The following is an 8986-nucleotide window of genomic DNA, read 5'->3' on the forward strand; positions in this document are numbered from 1 at the left end:
GAGTACTAGAGTCATCAGTACAATACTTACCTCTTCCTTCATCACTTTTTTCTCCCATAATGCACCATCAGATACAATATCAACCCATGCCTCTTTGACAGAAACTCAACCCATAACTCATGCTATTTATTGCTTCGCCCTCTCCCTTCAGCCTTCTACATCACGAAAAGGCTTATAGTTTTCTCTACAGATGGTGCTTCTTTCTACCCAGTCACTCATATACGAAATATTTGTTGAATGCCCACTCTGTGCATAGTTGAAGATTTATTGGTGAATAAATGTTTACACAGAGGTCTTTCAGAAATCCTATTTTATACCCAAATTCAAATAAGTCTTACTTGTTGTTAGACTTTTCCTTCTTGAAGAGACTTATGGGATACAAGGCTTTCCACCCCCACTACTTTGTGCCTGTCTCTTCCCCTCAGTGAGCTTCTGGAGGCATGAACTTCTTTTTGTGTGCATGAGTATATGAATAAGTAGAACTTCTCTCAAATAACTTAGAATTCATGAAAATTGTGTGCATGTCTCCATAAAAACAGAAGAATAAATCAGGGAAACATAATATATTTGTGTTACAAAGAGGGGATTACTTTAAGAAACATCTCCTGGGCTCCTGATGATAAGGGTGCTTGGAGATGAACAGGTAAATTTTTATATTGGTGGGGGTGTTAAAGATTCACTGAATTTCCACAAACAGCAGTGAAGACAGAGAGAGCATGATAAAAACATTCGGGGAAGCAAGTCAACAGTCCATTGTAGCTGGAATACAATAGATGAGTACTGAATGCTAGTTGAGATACATGGATTTAGGGTGGAAGGTGATGGGGAGCCATTTAGGTTCTGGAGAATAGGTTGAGGTAATCTCAGTTGTATTTTAGGAGGAACTAGAAATGATGCATATGATCCGTGGAAATGCTTTTATGATGAAGTTGATGGTAGAGAAAAGAATACAGTCATCCTTCAGTTTCTTCAGGGGATGGATTCAAAGATCTCCTGTGGATGCCCAAATCCACCGATGCTCAAGTCTCCTATATAAAATAGTGTAGTGTTTACATATAACCAATATACATCCTGTCAGATGCTGTAAATCACCTCCAGATTGCTTATAATACCTAATACAATGTAAATGCTATGTAATTTGTTTTAATATTATATTGCCTGGGGGGACAAATGTCAGGAAAACAAAAGCTTATACATGTTCAGTACAGATACAATATTTTCTTCAAAATATGTTTGATCTCAGGTTGGTTGAATGGATACATGGGTGCAGAGGACTGCTTTATAAAGAAACAAAACGGTGCTGGAAATAAAATAAAGAAACCTAAAAACAGAAGAAATGTTTTTATGAACAATAAAAAAATTTAGAATATGTTAATATTTCCACCACCATGATGTTGCTTGTGCCTGTTTATGCCTTCCAATCTCATTGGAGCTAGGAGTTCCTTGAGGCAGAGACAGATATCATCCCAGAAACTTTACACCTCAACTATTGGCACAGCCCTGGCTCTTTCTAAATTGATAAATTAGCTTGTTAATGACTACTGTCCTGGAGAAAATAAGGATCACTTAATAATTATGCAAACTTTGGAATTATGACCCATTTTTCTTTGGAATTTACTAAGACTATTAGAAAGGAACACTAAAAGAAATTTCAAACCACTATATTTTCTTTATGCAGCTTCACCAAATATTTTGATTCATTGGATTGTGAAATTTTTTATACAAATTAAGTTGCTAGAGAATGGGTATACTTTTTCAGAGTTAGAATCAAACTTTCAATACTTTTGAACTGTCATATAAATAAGTGTAATACACTGACTAGCTACTCTAAAGTGCTATCTTTACCAGCTTGTTTTTCAAACATAAAAGTAGAAACGTAATTTTCCTCTCTTTTGTATTGGTTAAGTAGATTAGTGGGTTTTATTTTGACAGATTCACGCATATACATAGCAATCATTTTCACAATACATCCCCATGACCAGCTTTGCTAATTTTTTTTTTTTTTTTTTTTTTTTGGTACCGTAGTTCGAAAGGAAAAATATTTTTAATTTTTTTCTCTTACCCATTAGATGTTGGTACCTGTTTTGTAAGATTTTTTGTGAGGCTGGTTTGACATTTGTCTAATTTCATATTTTTTTAGGCTTTCTCTAGGAATTTTCCGTGTCACTTACAGTGCGGTAAAACTAAATCAAACTGGTAATTTTTCTTCTTAAATATTTCTTTCTTCCTCTGCAACTCCATGGCAAACAATGACAACCCAACTTCTTAAATTTATGATTTCACGATTATTTGTTTCTCAGAACTGTGCCCAATTGGAAATGACCTTTAAAACAAATAATTTTCAGCTTTCCTCTTCTCTGTCACTCTTCGTTCTCTACGTGTTCACAGCTTGATGTGTCTATTCACACGCAGCCTTCACAAGGTACTATTTTAATTCTCTGTGGACACTTACTTCTAAGACAAAAATAAGAGACCAAAACAAAGCCCATAAAAGCTTAAAAGGATGTCTCTCTTATCTGAAACTATTCTTCCACAATATTAAGCACAATATTCTTACTTACTATGAAAAGAAAGTCAAATCCCAGTACTCAGGAGGTTGAGGAAGAAGAATCGAAGTTCAAGCGTAGCATGCGCTGCCTAGCAAGACGTGGTCTCAGAAACGTGAGAGAGAGAGGGAAAGAGAGAGGGAAGATTAATACAAAATTGCACTGGTTCAGCTTTCAGAGTAAACAGAGCAATACTGGACATTGCTTAGAGCTCATTAAAACAAAAATTAATGTGAAATGTATTCATAAGGATGAATAACAATACTTTACAAATAAATTAGTAAAAAATTCCTTCTTTAGTTGATTAGATTTTCTAGATTGTATGCTAATTGTAAAAATGACTTAATTCGTCAAATAGAATTTCATATTTGGAGTTTTGAAATTAAACATTACAATAATTGTTGCAAAGGAAAGAATTTATTTGAAGTTTGAATTCATTTTTTAAAGTTTATTTTTATTAGTTCAAGTTTGCAGTGAATAATGGTTATAACTGTCCAAGGAAGTTAAAACACATACATATGTACATAGCACATCTTTATTTTATTTATTTATTTATTTTTTTGGTAGCAGGGATCGAACTTGGGGCCTTGAGGCTTGCGAGGAGTGGACAGAACCACTGCACTAAATCCCCAGCCCTACATAGCACAACTTAATTCTCTCTTTTTTTGTTTATTTGTTTGTTTGTTTGTTTGTTTTTCCTCCCCTATCCTTAACCCTTCCACCCCTGCTCCTTGCAACTAGTGGTCCCCTCCTTATTTGCAAAAGCTCTACTTTCATCATTTCTTTAGGAGGACATCAGAAAATGGAAAGATATCCCCTGTTCCTGGAGGGCAGAACCAATAAAATCAAAATGTCTATATTTTCAAAACTGATACGTCTATTTAACTCCTTCCCAATCAAAATACCAACAGATCTAGAAAAAACAATCCTAAAATTTATATGAAACCAGAAGAGACCCAGAATATCAAAAGCAATCTTCAGTTCATTTTGACAGCTAATGCCAAATGCTTCTCTCCTCTCTGGTGCCAAAAATCAGGACCCGAGTGGAAACTCCAGTTGAGAAATGTCAAGGTGCTCAATCTCACAGCCAAGCTTCTGTGTCCATTCAAAATGCTTCCCAGCCAAACAATTTTGACTTTTCAACAATTCCCCAAGTCAGACTGAAAGATACAGCAGATTTATCCCTTGTGGTGAATCCATTTCCCTCTTAGCCATTGTGTTAATCCGTGCTTAACCCAGGTTGCTATAACACAACACAAAAAACTGGGTGGCTTATAAACAGTGGACTTACATTTATCCTCCTGGAGGCCAGAAGTTCAAGTTAAGGAACCAGCAGATCCCATGTCTGCTAGGTCCTGCTTCTTGACTCACAGATATCAAGGCTGTGGGTGCAGTCAGAGGGAGGCAAGCAGCCGGAGCCAGGAGATGTCTGGAGTCTGTGCAGGAAGAACCAAAGACACTGAACAAGATTTCTCTGTCACCTTTATGTTCCAGAACCTTCAAGAGCCTCAGGAAATGCAGCCATTCAAATTTACTGAGAAAATAAATAGAATAATACGCTTTTAGGGCTGGGATTTAGCTCAGTGGCACCATACCTGCTTTGTAAGCACAAGGTCCTAAGTTCAATCCCCCGAACAATAAGAGCAGCAACAATAACAATCTCTCTCTATATATACATACATGTAAACATATATAAATATATATACATATATATATATGGAGAGAGATTCCACTCTTTTTTGTAAACTTTTTTTGCTCTAAAATGATTCTAAATCACAATTAATTCTTCTAAAATTCTAGATTGAAATTATATATGTATGTATATATATATATGCCATATATATGCTAATTTTCTACTCTTCCTATTCAGAAGAAAATAATACAAAAATAGTTTAAAGTAGAGTGGTGGTTTTGAGGTGGTTTATTTCCCATATTTACATATCTGGCTTTCCGGCCAAACTGAGAATTCCTTGATACCCAAATACTATACCTTATTAAAAGAATACAGGAGAAATGTGATCCATGCTTTTTAAATTAATAAATAAAGCAAGGATTGCAGCAGTAATTGCTAATAGTTTAGCAATTATTAATACTTGCTACAGATACTAAACTGGTATTTAAATTAAAAACTCATAGCTGGCCATGGTGGCACACCCCTGAAGTCTCAGCACTCAGGAGGCTGAGGCAGGAGGATCACAGAGAGTTCAAGACCAGCTTGGGCTACATAGTGAGACCCTATCTCAAAAAAAGACAAAAAAAATGAATGTAACTGTACTGTATCCCTAAAATGTACCAATAAACTCAATTAAAGCTGAAAAAAAAGACAAAAAATCAGTGAGCTCTTAACAGTGAAGTACACTTCAAAGAAAAAAAATAAAGACCTTGACTATAAACACACTTGAGATCTTTAATAAAGATAAATTGAAAGTAATAGGCCACACTTTCACTCATCATATATGTTTATTTACTTACACCTACCAGTAATAAACATACATAATTTCATGCTTTTATGACCATTTTATCATTAGTAAGTACAAATCATGTTAACTGTATGTTCTCTCCTCAAATAATTCCCTCAAACAGCCAGGTGCACTGGTGCACACCTGCTGTCCCCCACTTAGGAGGCTGAACTGGAAGGGAAACATAGCAAGGCCTGTCTCAAAAAAACAGAAACAAAATAAAAAAATAAATAATTTCCTTAAAACACCTGGATCCTAACTCACCCCTTTTATCTCACTGTTCAAAATAGATTAGAGAAGCAATTACCAAAGTCAAAATATCTGAATTTTCAGATCAAAAGTTCTCATATGCTCAAAGCAAAATCAATGAAAGAGGTCATCATGTAGAAGTATATCTTTCTTTTACTGTCATTTCAGAGATTAAAAATAGAAAACTTGCATCCAGGCAGATAAAAGAGATGCAAAATAGTCACTGCACACACTTTTCATAAATGCTAAATTCAAGAAGAAAATGAATTACAGCTAACAGAACACTGAGGAAAATATTTATGGTTGAGAGTCCATACCAAATTAAGTTGTATTTATATGAATAACCAAAAATATTTAAACTTGTCTAAGTGGTGCTATCTCTTATTAGAATATTAGTATATATTTGTGAATGGTTTTTAAAGAGTTTAGGGAGTAAATATAAACCTCAGAATCATAAAGAAACTAGAAGAAAGTGTAAATGAGTATTTTATGGTGATGGGGCCATAGAATGCCTTTCAAAGACAGAAATTACAAAGTGAATATTCAATAGATTTGATCGTTAAAATATTTTAAAATTCTGCACATCAAATTTTTCTTTTTCAGTTTTGTTAAATTCCTGGTTAAAGAAACCAAAAGAGACCAGTATCTGATTCAATCTAGCAGTATCCAACCACCTGGCACTATTGAGTAGCTGAATCATTAAAATGTATTCCCAGTTAGGACCAGAGGTATTTTTGGGGGATGGTTTATAAATCTTATCCCAGTGAAGCTGTTAGGTAACAAGTCCAATATATTTCTTCTTGGTTTTGTATACACATATATACTTCTTTTCTAAAATGAATCCAAACTACACATTTCTTTTTTTACTAAATACATACTATACATCTGGAAAGAGAATTGCAATGGAAAAGATTACTTATGATATGTATCCATTTGTAATTCACTAATTAAAAAATTTTAAACTTTTATCATCTCTAAAAACCAGTGTCACCTACAAAACTATGACCATTAGAGGAATAGTTTATGCATAGTTAATTTAGTAACATTAAAACTGAAATTAGTTTTAGAAGAACTATATTTCAAAAAACACATGTTATTATAGGAAGCAGTAAAATATATTACACTTTGAAAAGACCACAGAGCTAACCAAGATGGCACATCTCTGTAATCCCAGAACTTGGGAGGCTGAGGCAGGAGGATCACTGCTAGTTTGAAGCTAACCTGGGCTGCTACACAGAAATAACCTGTGTCAAAAGATAAAGCTGCAAATGTTAATAAATAGCTGTTTTAAATGTGAAAAATAGACATCAGAAATGTCTTTCGGCAATTCAAAGAGAAAATGTATTAAAACACAATAGCAATATCCAAAAGATAAAAGGTAACTCCTAGAAGGTAAAAATCTAAATAATATCAGCTTTGCTGTTAATCATAGAAATAAAAATTACAGCAATGTGATTTTTACCTAGAAAACTGACACAAATTAGAAATTCAGCAGTGCTATGATTTGGGAGAATCCTCCAAAAAGCATGTGCTAAAGGCTTGGTTGCCAACCTATGGAGAGGTAACAGAACCTTCAGGATGTGGAAGGAAGTTAGGTTACTGAGGAGTTGTCCTCAAAGAGAATATTGAGACCCCAGCACCCACCCTGCTTCTCAGCTGCTGTGAGCGCCTCACCATAATGTTCAGCCTTACAATGGGCCCCAAACAACAGAAGCAACCAAGCATGGGCTGAAACTTCTAAAGTTGTGAACCAAAATAGTCCTGTCCTCCTTTTATTTTTTTTTCTTTTTATTGAGGTTATTGGTACAATCTAGGTATACAATACAATTACATTCATCACTGGGATTCTGTACCTTTACATAATAGGTCTTGATTCTCACTTTTCCCCTTGTCCCTGCCCTCCCTTCACCCCCTCCTCCCCTCCCCATTTACAAACACTTCTGTCCTCCTTTTAAATAGATTTCCTCAGACATTTTCTTACAGCAACAGAGAGCTGACTAACACAAACTAAAACCGAGTGTTGGTAATAGTGGGAAGAAATGAAACTCACCTGTACTGATGGTGGAAGTGTAAACAGCTATTTTGCAAAGCACTTTGGCGGCACTCGGCAGAAGTGAGCACGATGCGAGAGAGGAAACTGCAAGGAACCGCTCCCAGCACTCTGTGCAGAGCCGAGCCCAGCCACAGGGAACCGGCCCCACCTCCCTCCTTTGCACCACCAATTCGTCTGCATCATCGGACTTGTTCTGGCAAACTGTTAAAACATGGTGGGTTACTACGAAGTTCTAGGCGTGCAGAGACATCAAGAAAACTGGCACCGGAAAATGGTGCTAAAGTGGCGCCCAGACAAAAATGCTGAGGATAAAGAAGAAGCAGAGTGAAAATTCAAACAAGTAGCTGAGGGTATGAGGTGTTATCAGACACTAAGAAATGGGACATTTATGACAAGTTTGGCAAAGAAGGATTAAATGGTGGTGGAGGAGGAAGTCACTTTGACAGTCCATTTGAGTTTGGCTTTTCATTCCGGAACCCCGATGATGTCTTCAGGAAATTTTTTGGTGGAGGGGACCCATTTTCATTTGACTTTGTCCAAGACCCATTTGAAGACTGTTGGAAACCGAAGGGCTCCCCGAGGAAGCAGAAGCCGTGGTGAGGGCTCCTTTTTCTCTGCCTTTACTGGATTTCCATCCTTTGGAGTTCGATATATATGTATAGATAGATAGATAGATAGATAGATAGATAGATAGATAGATAGATAGATGGAACTTGGGACCTTGTGCTTGAGATGTGAGCAGCGGAACCACTGAGCTAAATTTACTTCATTCGGTTCCCTAGGTCATGGGGGCCTCACTTCATTTTCATCCACGTAATTTGGCAACAGCGGGATGAGTAACTTCAAATCTGTATCAACTTCTACTAAAATCATGAATGATAGAAAAAGCACCACAAAGAATTGTAAAGAATGATCAAGAAAGAGTAGAAGTTGAAGAAGATGGACGGTTAAATAAATAAATGGTAAGGAGCAGCTGCTATGTGTGGATACCAAGTAATTCAATGCATGCATTTAACAGAAATGTTAAACTATAACAAGCACCATTTGAGGGTTAACAGGAACTTTTTTTTTTTTTGAAGATTTCAAACGAACTCAACTTTCAGTGTAACAGTACCTAAAGTATTTATAAACAGCTCATCGGAGCCCCTCTGTGTCATAGTTTGTTGTTTTAAGTTTATGATTAGGACCACACAGTAGGACCAATTTTTGTCTTTAAAATTATTGTGATCTCTGTATGCACTTTGCCTTTTTATTAAATGTGATCCATGACTCTTGAGTAGCGCTTGGACTAGATAGTATGCTTTTGTTTGTTTGGTGTTTGTTTGTTTGTTTTTTGATACAAAGGATCAAACTCAGTTCATTGCCCTTAGGAGGCAGGCAGCAGAACCACTGAGCTAAATCCCCCGCCCAAGATTCTACTCTTAACACCAGCCTGGATCTGCTTTTCATTGTGTTTAAAACATAGAAAGGGGGCTGGGGATTTAGCTCAGCAGTTCGGTGGCCTGCCTTGCAAGCGCAAGGACCAGAGTTCAATCCCCGGTATCAAAAAAAGTAAAAATAAAAAACTAAAATGTGGGACAAGTCATCCACAGAAATAATTTCCTTTTTTTTTTTTTTTCAGTGCTTAGTAATGAAAGATACTAATGCATTAATGGTAATACATTTCTGGTTCAATATAA

At 36.0% G+C, this 8986-nt stretch overlaps 1 pseudogene; it reads left to right on the top strand.

The window, feature by feature from the left end:
- Nucleotides 1–7518: 7518 nt before the first annotated feature.
- On the top strand, nt 7519–8304 carry LOC104848329 (annotated as a pseudogene).
- The last annotated feature ends 682 nt before the right edge of the window (nt 8305–8986 follow it).

This window comes from Fukomys damarensis, unplaced genomic scaffold, assembly GCF_012274545.1.
Source record: "Fukomys damarensis isolate Sample0158 unplaced genomic scaffold, DMR_v1.0_HiC HiC_scaffold_5, whole genome shotgun sequence".
NCBI lineage: Eukaryota > Metazoa > Chordata > Mammalia > Rodentia > Bathyergidae > Fukomys > Fukomys damarensis.